Raw genomic sequence first — 12,602 nt, 5'->3', positions numbered from 1 at the left:
GTGGGTTCAAAGCTGCTGTTGTGGGAAACGTCCACAAGGAGGTAGCATTTCTCCATTCCCCAATCTGGGTACTAGGGCAGCAGAGCCTTTCTGGAAGTCATTGTCCTAGGTTGTAAATTAGAATGGAATTTGCCAGGAGAAATCCCCATAAGTTTATGTCTCATTACTTATTCTTGGTTTTTAAAATTTTTTTAATCTGGGTAAAGTTTAGAAAATTGTTTGTCCTAGGTGTACACAATCTGGTTCATTTGTACATTATGTATGTCTATTAATGTACAGATCCCCTTCCCATGTAAAATATTACAGTGTTCCATCGACCTCCCTTGCTATATGTTCGGTCTTTTTGATACATGTATATAATATGTATTTGTATATGTATAGTCACACTAATCTTCATTTCTCAATTTCCCCCCTCCTTTCCTTTTAGATGAGCATAGTTTGTTTTCTACGCCTGTGAGTGTCTTTCTCTTTGGAAATATGTTCATCTGTGTCAGTTATTAGATAATGCCGTACGTGATAATATGGGATATAGGTCTTTTGCTTTCCGACCTACTTCATGTTTTGTGCTTATCTCCAGGTTCATCTATGGTGCCTCAAAGAGCAGTGCTTCAATGTTTTCCATGGCTAATATTCCATTGTGTACATGGACCACTTCTTCTTGGTGCATTTCTCTGTTGATGGACATTTTCGTTGCTTCCAAGCGTTGCCTATGGTAAATATTGCTGGAGTGCAGGATTGCCAGCCTGCGATTTTTGATTTTCATTCTCTCAGGTGATAGACCCAGCAGTGGGTATGATTGATTGACTGGTATGGTAGCTCAACGTTTACCTTTTCAAGGCACCTCAATTGTGCTGTCATTAGTGGCTCTTACCACGTCCCCCTTAGAATCGAGGGTACGCATTTCTCCACAATCACGTCAGCATTTATTGTTTGCAGCATTTTTGTTGATGGCCATTCTGACTGGGGTGAGCTGATAGGTTTTTGTAATTTGGGTTTACATGTCTGTAAAAATTCCTACAATTCATCATTTTTCCACGCCTTTTGCTTTTCTGTTAAAAGAAAAAAGAGTGTGAGTATAATATACCTCTTCAAATTTTCTTTTTGGAAGGTTGCACTCTAGAATTTTTTGGTCGATTTTCGACCTCAGTATTTTTTGGAGGGCAGGTGTCATTTACAGAACTGCAATTGGTGAACATTTAGTGACCTTTTGCAGTGGGTTTAAAGCTGCTGTTGTGGGAAACGGCCACAAGGATGCAGCATTTCTCCATTCCCAAATCGGGGTACTAGGGCAGCAGAGCCCGTTCTGGAAGTCGTTTGCCTAGGTGGTCAATTTGAATGGAATGTGCCAGGAAAACCCCCCATAAGTTTATGTCTCATTACTCCTAGTTCGTTGTTTTAATTTTTTCAATTGGGGTAATGGTTAGAATGTTGCTTGTCCAAGGTGTACACACTCTGGTTCATCTACATATTCTATATACCTATTTATGTAGAGATCCTCTTCCCGTGTAAATTATTACAGAGTGTTCCGTAAACCTTCCTTGCTATATGGTCGGTCTTTTTGATATATGTATATAATATGTATTTGTATACATATGGTAACGCTAATCTTCATTTATCCATTCCCCCACCTTTCCTTTTAGATAAGCATAGTTTTTTTTTTTAATAAGTCTGTGATGGACTTTCTCTGTGGAAATATGTTCATTTGTGTCAGTTATTAGAGAACGCCTATAAGTGATATCATGGGATATAGGACTTTTGCTTTCCGACTTACCTCATGTTCTGTGATTATCTCCAAGATCATCTATGGTGCCTCAAAGAGCAGTGTTTCATTGTTTTCCATGGCTAGTATTCATTGTGTACATGGGCCGCTTCTTCCTTTTCCTTTCATCTGTTGATGGACATTTTGGTTGCTTCACTGTCTTGTCTATTGTGAATAAGGCTGCAGTGCAGCTTTTGCAGCCCGGGTCTTCTTCATTCTGGTCTTCTCAGGTGAGAGGCCCATTGGTGCGCCTGCTGGATTGAATGGTACCTCAATTTTTCCTTTTCAACGCAGCTCCTTTCTGTTCTCATTATTAGCGTTTAACCCTTTTACATCTCACCAGCAGCTAGAGGGTACACAGTTCTCTAAAACCTCTTCAGCATTGACTGTAGACTTTTTGCCAATGGTCAGTCGACGGGTGTGAGTTGAAAACTTTTCGTAGATTAGATTGCATGAGTCTAATACTTCCTGAGGTTGAGCTTTTATCCATTTCCCTTTCTTTAAAAAGAAAGTGAGTAAAACTTACCTCTTCATACTAGCTTCGTGAACATTTTGCCTGTTTTGAATTTTTTTTATCCATTCCCTACCTCAGCACAATTTTGAGGGCAGGTGTCCTTTACAGCCCTGCGTCCTTGTGAATGAATGGTAAGTGACCATTAGCTGTGGGTTAAAAGCTGCTGTTGCGGGAATCGGCCACAAGGCGGCAGCATTTCTCCTTTACCAAATCTGGTTACTAGGGCAACAGAGCCTTACTGGAAGTGGTGTTCTAGGTTGTAAATTAGAATGGAATGTGCGAGGCAAAAGCCCTTTAAGTTTATGTCTCATTACTTCTTGTTGGTATTTTTAACTTAATTTTTATTTTTTTTCACAGCAAACTTGATTACAATGTTTTGTTTGTTCTAGGTGTGCAAGATGTGGTTCTTTCACACATATACATATATCTATTCTTCTTCGGATCCTTTTCCCATGTAGATTACGACACAATGTTGAGTAGTCTTCTCTTGGTATTGCGTAGGTCTTTGGTGATTATATATTTCACATGTGTTTGTATCTCTCTGTTCACCTCAATACGGTAATGTATCCAATCTTCACACCTTTCCATTTGGTGAACCATAAGATTTTTTTTCATGAATCTATGATAGTGTTTCTCTGTGGAAATACCTTTGTTTGTATCATTTTTTAGGTAACACCTATATGTGATATGATAGGATATGTGTCTTTCACTTTCTCACTTACTCCAAGTTGCGTGATTACTTCTAGACTCATCTATGGTGCTGCAAATGGCATTGTTTCATTTTTTCACTAGCTCATATTCCATCTGTACATGTAGCAGTTCTTCTTTGTCCACCCATCTGTCGTTGGACTTTTTGGTTACTTCCGTATCTTGGCCATTGTTATACTATGCAATGCAGATTTGCGTACCTGTGTCCTTCCAATTCTGTCTTCTTAGGTTATAGGTCCAGGAATAGGTCTGCTGGATCATATGGTAGCTCAATGTTTACCTTTTAAAGGCACCTCTATTCTTTTCTCTTTAGTGGCTCTTTCCAGGTTACGTCCCACTTAAAGTGGAGGGTATGCATTTCTTCCCAGCACCTTCAGCATTTATTCTTTGTAGTTTTTGCTGATGGTTATTCTGAGTGGTGTGAGCTGATACCTCTTTGTGGTTGAATTTGCATGTGTCTCATAATGCGTTGAAATTGAGCTTTAAGACATGTCCTTTTTATTTTTCCAGCTGTGATTGGAGCTTATTTCTTCAAAGTGTTTTCTTAAAGTATGTGTCACCATTTGAAATATTTTGGCCATTATCTCCCTCAAGACATTTTGAGGGCAGGTTTCATTTACAGCCCTGCAGTACTTGTTCATATGAAGTGACCATTAGCTCAGGCTTTAAACCTGCTTTTGCAGGTAACGGCCAGAGAGCGGCAGCCTTTCTACATTCCCCTTGCTGCTACTAGGGAAACAGACCTACCGGTCCGTGGTGTTCTTCGGTTATAAATTAGAGTGCAATGTGCCCGGATAAACCCACAAATGTTGATGTCTCCTTGCTTTTCTTTGTTTTTAAATTTAATTTATATTTATTATTAATTAGAGTAATATTCCATTGTGTACGTGGACCACTTCTTCTTGGTGCATTCCTCGGTTGATGGACATTTTCATTGCTTCCAAGTGTTGGCTATGGTAAATATTGCTGGCGTACAGGTTTGCCAGCCTGTGACTTTTTGATTCTCATTTTCTCAGGTGATAGGCCAAGCAGTGGTTGTGATTGATTGACTGGTAGCTCAATGTTTCCCTTTTCAAAGCACCTACATTGTGTTTTCATTATTGGCTCTTTACATGCCCCCCCTTACCACCGAGGGTACGCATTTCTCCACACTCCCGTCACCGTTTATTTTTTGCAGCACTTTTCCTAATGGCCATTGTGACTGCTGCGAGCTGATAGGTTTTTGTAATATGGGTATGCATGTCATTAAAATTTTTAAAATTCATCATATTCCTACGCCTTTTTCTTTTCTCTTAAAAGAAAAAACCGTGAGTACAATATAGCTCTTGAAATTGTCTTCTTCGAAGGTTGCCCTCTTCTGAATTTTTTGGTCGATTTTTGACCCCAGAAATTTTCTGGAGGGCAGGCGCCATTTACAGAACTGCAAGTTGGTGAAAATTTAGTGACCTTTTGCAGTGGGTTCAAAGCTGCTGTTGTGGGAAACGTCCACAAGGAGGTAGCATTTCTCCATTCCCCAATCTGGGTACTAGGGCAGCAGAGCCTTTCTGGAAGTCATTGTCCTAGGTTGTAAATTAGAATGGAATTTGCCAGGAGAAATCCCCATAAGTTTATGTCTCATTACTTCTTCTTGGTTTTTAAAATTTTTTTAATCTGGGTAAAGTTTAGAAAATTGTTTGTCCTAGGTGTACACAATCTGGTTCATTTGTACATTATGTATGTCTATTAATGTACAGATCCTCTTCCCATGTAAAATATTACAGTGTTCCGTCGACCTCCCTTGCTATATGTTCGGTCTTTTTGATACATGTATATAATATGTATTTGTATATGTATAGTCACACTAATCTTCATTTCTCAATTTCCCCCCTCCTTTCCTTTTAGATGAGCATAGTTTGTTTTCTACGCCTGTGAGTGTCTTTCTCTTTGGAAATATGTTCATCTGTGTCAGTTATTAGATAATGCCGTACGTGATAATATGGGATATAGGTCTTTTGCTTTCCGACCTACTTCATGTTTTGTGATTATCTCCAGGCTCATCTATGGTGCCTCAAAGAGCAGTACTTCAATGTTTTCCATGGCTAATATTCCATTGTGTACATGGACCACTTCTTCTTGGTGCATTCCTCTGTTGATGGACATTTTCGTTGCTTCCAAGTGTTGCCTATGGTAAATATTGCTGGAGTGCAGGATTGCCAGCCTGCGATTTTTGATTTTCATTCTCTCAGGTGATAGACCCAGCAGTGGGTATGATTGATTGACTGGTATGGTAGCTCAACGTTTACCTTTTCAAGGCACCTCAATTGTGCTGTCATTAGTGGCTCTTACCACGTCCCCCTTAGAATCGAGGGTACGCATTTCTCCACAATCACGTCAGCATTTCTTGTTTGCAGCATTTTTGTTGATGGCCATTCTGACTGGGGTGAGCTGATAGGTTTTTGTAATTTGGGTTTACATGTCTGTAAAAATTCCTACAATTCATCATTTTTCCACGCCTTTTGCTTTTCTGTTAAAAGAAAAAAGAAAAAGAGTGTGAGTATAATATACCTCTTCAAATTTTCTTTTTGGAAGGTTGCACTCTAGAATTTTTTGGTCGATTTTCGACCTCAGTATTTTTTGGAGGGCAGGTGTCATTTACAGAACTGCAATTGGTGAACATTTAGTGACCTTTTGCAGTGGGTTTAAAGCTGCTGTTGTGGGAAACGGCCACAAGGATGCAGCATTTCTCCATTCCCAAATCGGGGTACTAGGGCAGCAGAGCCGTTCTGGAAGTCGTTTGCCTAGGTGGTCAATTTGAATGGAATGTGCCAGGAAAACCCCCCATAAGTTTATGTCTCATTACTCCTAGTTCGTTGTTTTAATTTTTTCAATTGGGGTAATGGTTAGAATGTTGCTTGTCCAAGGTGTACACACTCTGGTTCATCTACATATTCTATATACCTATTTATGTAGAGATCCTCTTCCCGTGTAAATTATTACACAGTGTTCCGTAAACCTTCCTTGCTATATGGTCGGTCTTTTTGATATATGTATATAATATGTATTTGTATACATATGGTAACGCTAATCTTCATTTATCCATTCCCCCACCTTTCCTTTTAGATAAGCATAGTTTTTTTTTTTTAATAAGTCTGTGATGGACTTTCTCTGTGGAAATATGTTCATTTGTGTCAGTTATTAGAGAACGCCTATAAGTGATATCATGGGATATAGGACTTTTGCTTTCCGACTTACCTCATGTTCTGTGATTATCTCCAAGATCATCTATGGTGCCTCAAAGAGCAGTGTTTCATTGTTTTCCATGGCTAGTATTCATTGTGTACATGGGCCGCTTCTTCCTTTTCCTTTCATCTGTTGATGGACATTTTGGTTGCTTCACTGTCTTGTCTATTGTGAATAAGGCTGCAGTGCAGCTTTTGCAGCCCGGGTCTTCTTCATTCTGGTCTTCTCAGGTGAGAGGCCCATTGGTGCGCCTGCTGGATTGAATGGTACCTCAATTTTTCCTTTTCAACGCAGCTCCTTTCTGTTCTCATTATTAGCGTTTAACCCTTTTACATCTCACCAGCAGCTAGAGGGTACACAGTTCTCTAAAACCTCTTCAGCATTGACTGTAGACTTTTTGCCAATGGTCAGTCGACGGGTGTGAGTTGAAAACTTTTCGTAGATTAGATTGCATGAGTCTAATACTTCCTGAGGTTGAGCTTTTATCCATTTCCCTTTCTTTAAAAAGAGAGTGAGTAAAACTTACCTCTTCATACTAGCTTTGTGAACATTTTGCCTGTTTTGAATTTTTTTTATCCATTCCCTACCTCAGCACAATTTTGAGGGCAGGTGTCCTTTACAGCCCTGCGTCCTTGTGAATGAATGGTAAGTGACCATTAGCTGTGGGTTAAAAGCTGCTCTTGCGGGAATCGGCCACAAGGCGGCAGCATTTCTCCTTTACCAAATCTGGTTACTAGGGCAACAGAGCCTTACTGGAAGTGGTGTTCTAGGTTGCAAATTAGAATGGAATGTGCGAGGCAAAAGCCCTTTAAGTTTATGTCTCATTACTTCTTGTTGGTATTTTTAACTTAATTTTTATTTTTTATCACAGCAAACTTGATTACAATGTTTTGTTTGTTCTAGGTGTGCAAGATGTGGTTCTTTCACACATATACATATATCTATTCTTCTTCGGATCCTTTTCCCATGTAGGTTATGACACAGTGTTGAGTAGTCTTCTCTTGGTATTGCGTAGGTCTTTGGTGATTATGTATTTCACGTGTGTTTGTGTCTCTCTGTTAACCTCAATATGGTAATGTATCCAATCCTCACACCTTTCCATTTGGTGAACCATAAGTTTTTTTAATGAATCTATGATAGTGTTTCTCTGTGGAAATACCTTTGTCTGTATCATTTTTTAGGTAACACCTATATGCGATATGATAGGCTATGTGTCTTTCGCTTTCTCACTTACTCCGAGTTGCGTGATTACTTCTAGACTCATCTATGGTGCTGCAAATGGCATTGTTTCATTTTTTCACTAGCTCATATTCCATCTGTACAGGTAGCAGTTCTTCTTTGTCCACCCATCTGTCGGTGGACTTTTTGGTTACTTCCATATCTTGGCCATTGTAATACTGTGCAATGCAGATTTGCGTGCCTGTGTCCTTCCAATTCTGTCTTCTTAGGTTATAGGTCCAGGAATAGGTCTGCTGGATCATATGGTAGCTCAATGTTTACCTTTTAAAGGCACCTCTATTCTGATCTCTTTAGTGGCTCTTTCCAGGTTACGTCCCACTTAAAGTGGAGGGTATGTATTTCTTCCCAGCACCTTCAGCATTTATTCTTTGTAGTTTTTGCTGATGGTTATTCTGAGTGGTGTGAGCTGATACCTCTTTGTGGTTGAATTTGCATGTGTCTCATAATGCGTTGAAATTGAGCTTTAAGACTTGTCCTTTTTATTTTTCCAGCTGTGATTGGAGCTTATTTCTTCAAAGTGTTTTCTTAAAGTATGTGTCACCGTTTGAAATATTTTGGCCATGATCTCCCTCAAGACATTTTGAGGGCAGGTTTCATTTACAGCCCTGCAGTACTTGTTCATATGAAGTGACCATTAGCTCAGGCTTTAAACCTGCTTTTGCAGGTAACGGCCAGAGAGCGGCAGCCTTTCTACGTTCCCCTTGCTGCTACTAGGGAAACAGACCTACCGGTCCGTGGTGTTCTTCGGTTATAAATTAGAGTGCAATGTGCCCGGATAAACCCACAAATGTTGATGTCTCCTTGCTTTTCTTTGTTTTTAAATTTAATTTATATTTATTATTAATTAGAGTAATATTCCATTGTGTACGTGGACCACTTCTTCTTGGTGCATTCCTCGGTTGATGGACATTTTCATTGCTTCCAAGTGTTGGCTATGGTAAATATTGCTGGCGTACAGGTTTGCCAGCCTGTGACTTTTTGATTCTCATTTTCTCAGGTGATAGGCCAAGCAGTGGTTGTGATTGATTGACTGGTAGCTCAATGTTTCCCTTTTCAAAGCACCTACATTGTGTTTTCATTAGTGGCTCTTTACATGCCCCCCCTTACCACCGAGGGTACGCATTTCTCCACACTCCCTTCACCGTTTATTTTTTGCAGCACTTTTCCTAATGGCCATTGTGACTGCTGCGAGCTGATAGGTTTTTGTAATATGGGTATGCATGTCATTAAAATTTTTAAAATTCATCATATTCCTACGCCTTTTTCTTTTCTCTTAAAAGAAAAAACCGTGAGTACAATATAGCTCTTGAAATTGTCTTCTTCGAAGGTTGCCCTCTTCTGAATTTTTTGGTCGATTTTTGACCCCAGAAATTTTCTGGAGGGCAGGCGCCATTTACAGAACTGCAAGTTGGTGAAAATTTAGTGACCTTTTGCAGTGGGTTCAAAGCTGCTGTTGTGGGAAACGTCCACAAGGAGGTAGCATTTCTCCATTCCCCAATCTGGGTACTAGGGCAGCAGAGCCTTTCTGGAAGTCATTGTCCTAGGTTGTAAATTAGAATGGAATTTGCCAGGAGAAATCCCCATAAGTTTATGTCTCATTACTTCTTCTTGGTTTTTAAAATTTTTTTAATCTGGGTAAAGTTTAGAAAATTGTTTGTCCTAGGTGTACACAATCTGGTTCATTTGTACATTATGTATGTCTATTAATGTACAGATCCTCTTCCCATGTAAAATATTACAGTGTTCCGTCGACCTCCCTTGCTATATGTTCGGTCTTTTTGATACATGTATATAATATGTATTTGTATATGTATAGTCACACTAATCTTCATTTCTCAATTTCCCCCCTCCTTTCCTTTTAGATGAGCATAGTTTGTTTTCTACGCCTGTGAGTGTCTTTCTCTTTGGAAATATGTTCATCTGTGTCAGTTATTAGATAATGCCGTACGTGATAATATGGGATATAGGTCTTTTGCTTTCCGACCTACTTCATGTTTTGTGATTATCTCCAGGCTCATCTATGGTGCCTCAAAGAGCAGTGCTTCAATGTTTTCCATGGCTAATATTCCATTGTGTACATGGACCACTTCTTCTTGGTGCATTCCTCTGTTGATGGACATTTTCGTTGCTTCCAAGCGTTGCCTATGGTAAATATTGCTGGAGTGCAGGATTGCCAGCCTGCGATTTTTGATTTTCATTCTCTCAGGTGATAGACCCAGCAGTGGGTATGATTGATTGACTGGTATGGTAGCTCAACGTTTACCTTTTCAAGGCACCTCAATTGTGCTTTCATTAGTGGCTCTTACTGCGTCCCCCCTTAGAATCGAGGGTACGCATCTCTCCACAATCACGTCAGCATTTATTGTTTGCAGCATTTTTGTTGATGGTCATTCTGACTGGTGTGAGCTGATAGGTTTTTGTAATTTGGGTTTACATGTCTGTAAAAATTCCTACAATTCATCATTTTTCCACGCCTTTTTCTTTTCTGTTAAAAGAAAAAAAGTGTGAGTATAATATACCTCTTCAAATTTTCTTTTTGGAAGGTTGCACTCTAGAGTTTTTTGGTCGATTTTCGACCTCAGTATATTTTGGAGGGCGGGTGTCATTTACAGACCTGCAATTGGTGAATATTTAGTGACCTTTTGCAGTGGGTTTAAAGCTGCTGTTGTGGGAAACGACCACAAGGATGCAGCATTTCTCCATTCCCAAATCTGGGTACTAGGGCAGCAGAGCCGTTCTGGAAGTCGTTTGCCTAGGTTGTAAATTTGAATGGAATGTGCCAGGAGAACCCCCCATAAGTTTATGTCTCATTACTCCTAGTTCGTTGTTTTAATTTTTTCAATTGGGGTAATGGTTAGAATGTTGCTTGTCCAATGTGTACACACTCTGGTTCATCTACATATTCTATATACCTATTTATGTAGAGATCCTCTTCCCGTGTAAATTATTACAGAGTGTTCCGTAAACCTTCCTTGCTATATGGTCGTTCTTTTTGATATATGTATATAATATGTATTTGTATACCTATGGTAACGCAAATCTTCATTTATCCATTCCCCCCACCTTTCCTTTTAGATAAGCATAGTTTTTTTTAATAAGTCTGTGATTGACTTTCTCTGTGGAAATATGTTCATTTGTGTCAGTTATTAGAGAACGCGTATAAGTGATATCATAGGATATAGGACTTTTGCTTTCCGACTTACCTCATGTTCTGTGATTATCTCCAAGATCATCTATGGTGCCTCAAAGAGCAGTGTTTCATTGTTTTCCATGGCTAGTATTCATTATGCACATGGACCGCTTCTTCTTTATCCTTTCATCTGTTGATGGACATTTTGGTTGCTTCACTGTCTTGTCTATTGTGAATAAGCCTGCAGTGCAGCTTTTGCAGCCCTGGTCTTCTTCATTCTGGTCTTCTTAGGTGAAGAGCCCATTGGTTCGCCTGCTGGATTGAATGGTACCTCTATTTTTCCTTTTCAACGCAGCTTCTTTCTGTTCTCATTATTAGCGTTTAACCCTTTTACATCTCACCAGCAGCTGGAGGGTACACAGTTCTCTAAAACCTCTTCAGCATTGATTGTTTGTAGACTTTTTGCCAATGGTCAGTCGACTGGTGTGAGTTGAAAACTTTTTGTAGGTTAGATAGCATGAGTCTAATACTTCCTGAGGTGGAGCTTTTATCCATTTTCCTTTCTTTAAAAAGAGAGTGAGTAAAACTTACCTCTTCATACTATCTTCTTGAAAATTTTGCCTGTTTTGAATTTTTTTTTATCCATTCCCTACCTCAGCACAATTTTGAGGGCAGGTGTCCTTTACAGCCCTGAGTCCTTGTGAATGGTAAGTGACCATTAGCTGTGGGTTAAAAGCTGCTGTTGCGGGAATCGGCCACAAGGCGGCAGCATTTCTCCTTTACCAAATCTGGTTACTAGGGCAACAGAGCCTTACTGGAAGTGGAGTTCTAGGTGGTAAATTAGAATGGAATGTGCGAGGAAAAAGCCCTTTAAGTTTATGTCTCATTACTTCTTGTTGGTATTTTTAACTTAATTTTTATTTTTTATCACAGCAAACTTGATTACAATGTTTTGTTTGTTCTAGGTGTGCAAGATGTGGTTCTTTCACACATATACATATATCTATTTTTCTTCGGATCCTTTTCCCATGTAGGTTACGAAACAATGTTGAGTAGTCTTCTCTTGGTATTGCGTAGGTCTTTGGTGATTATATATTTCACATGTGTTTGTATCTCTCTGTTAACCTCAATACGGTAATGTATCCAATCCTCACACCTTTCCATTTGGTGAACCATAAGTTTTTTTAATGAATCTATGATAGTGTTTCTCTGTGGAAATATCTTTGTTTGTATCATTTTTTAGGTAACACCTATATGTGATATGATAGGATATGTGTCTTTCGCTTTCTCACTTACTCCAAGTTGCGTGATTACTTCTAGACTCATCTATGGTGCTGCAAATGGCATTGTTTCATTTTTTCACTAGCTCATATTCCATCTGTACATGTAGCAGTTCTTCTTTGTCCACCCATCTGTCGGTGGACTTTTTGGTTACTTCCATATCTTGGCTATTGTAATACTATGCAATGCAGATTTGCGTACCTTTGTCCTTCCAATTCTGTCTTCTTAGTTTATAGGTCCAGGAATAGGTCTGCTGGATCATATGGTAGCTCAATGTTTACCTTTAAAAGGCAATTCTATTCCGTTCTCCTTAGTGGCTCTTTCCAGGTTACGTCCCACTTAAAGTGGAGGGTATGTATTTCTTCCCAGCACCTTCAGCATTTATTCTTTGTAGTTTTTGCTGATGGTTATTCTGAGTGGTGTGAGCTGATACCTCTTTGTGGTTGAATTTGCATGTGTCTCATAATGCGTTGAAATTGAGCTTTAAGACTTGTCCTTTTTATTTTTCCAGCTGTGATTGGAGCTTATTTCTTCAAAGTGTTTTCTTAAAGTATGTGTCACCATTTGAAATATTTTGGCCATTATCTCCCTCAAGACATTTTGAGGGCAGGTTTCATTTACAGCCCTGCAGTACTTGTTCATATGAAGTGACCATTAGCTCAGGCTTTAAACCTGCTTTTGCAGGTAACGGCCAGAGAGCGGCAGCCTTTCTACGTTCCCCTTGCTGCTACTAGGGAAACAGACCTACCGGT

The 12,602-nt window shown here is 39.4% G+C and overlaps 1 long non-coding RNA gene across 2 annotated transcripts in view; it reads left to right on the top strand.

Moving 5' to 3' along the window:
* Positions 1-12,602, top strand: part of LOC309631476 — a 722,222-nt gene that overhangs the window by 285,501 nt on the left and 424,119 nt on the right. The gene's annotated exons all lie outside the window — the stretch shown is intronic.

Source organism: Balaenoptera borealis (genome assembly GCF_965194805.1).
Source record: "Balaenoptera borealis genome assembly, chromosome: 6".
Classification (NCBI taxonomy): Eukaryota; Metazoa; Chordata; class Mammalia; order Artiodactyla; family Balaenopteridae; genus Balaenoptera; species Balaenoptera borealis.
This window is presented reverse-complemented; position numbering and strand designations above follow the sequence as displayed.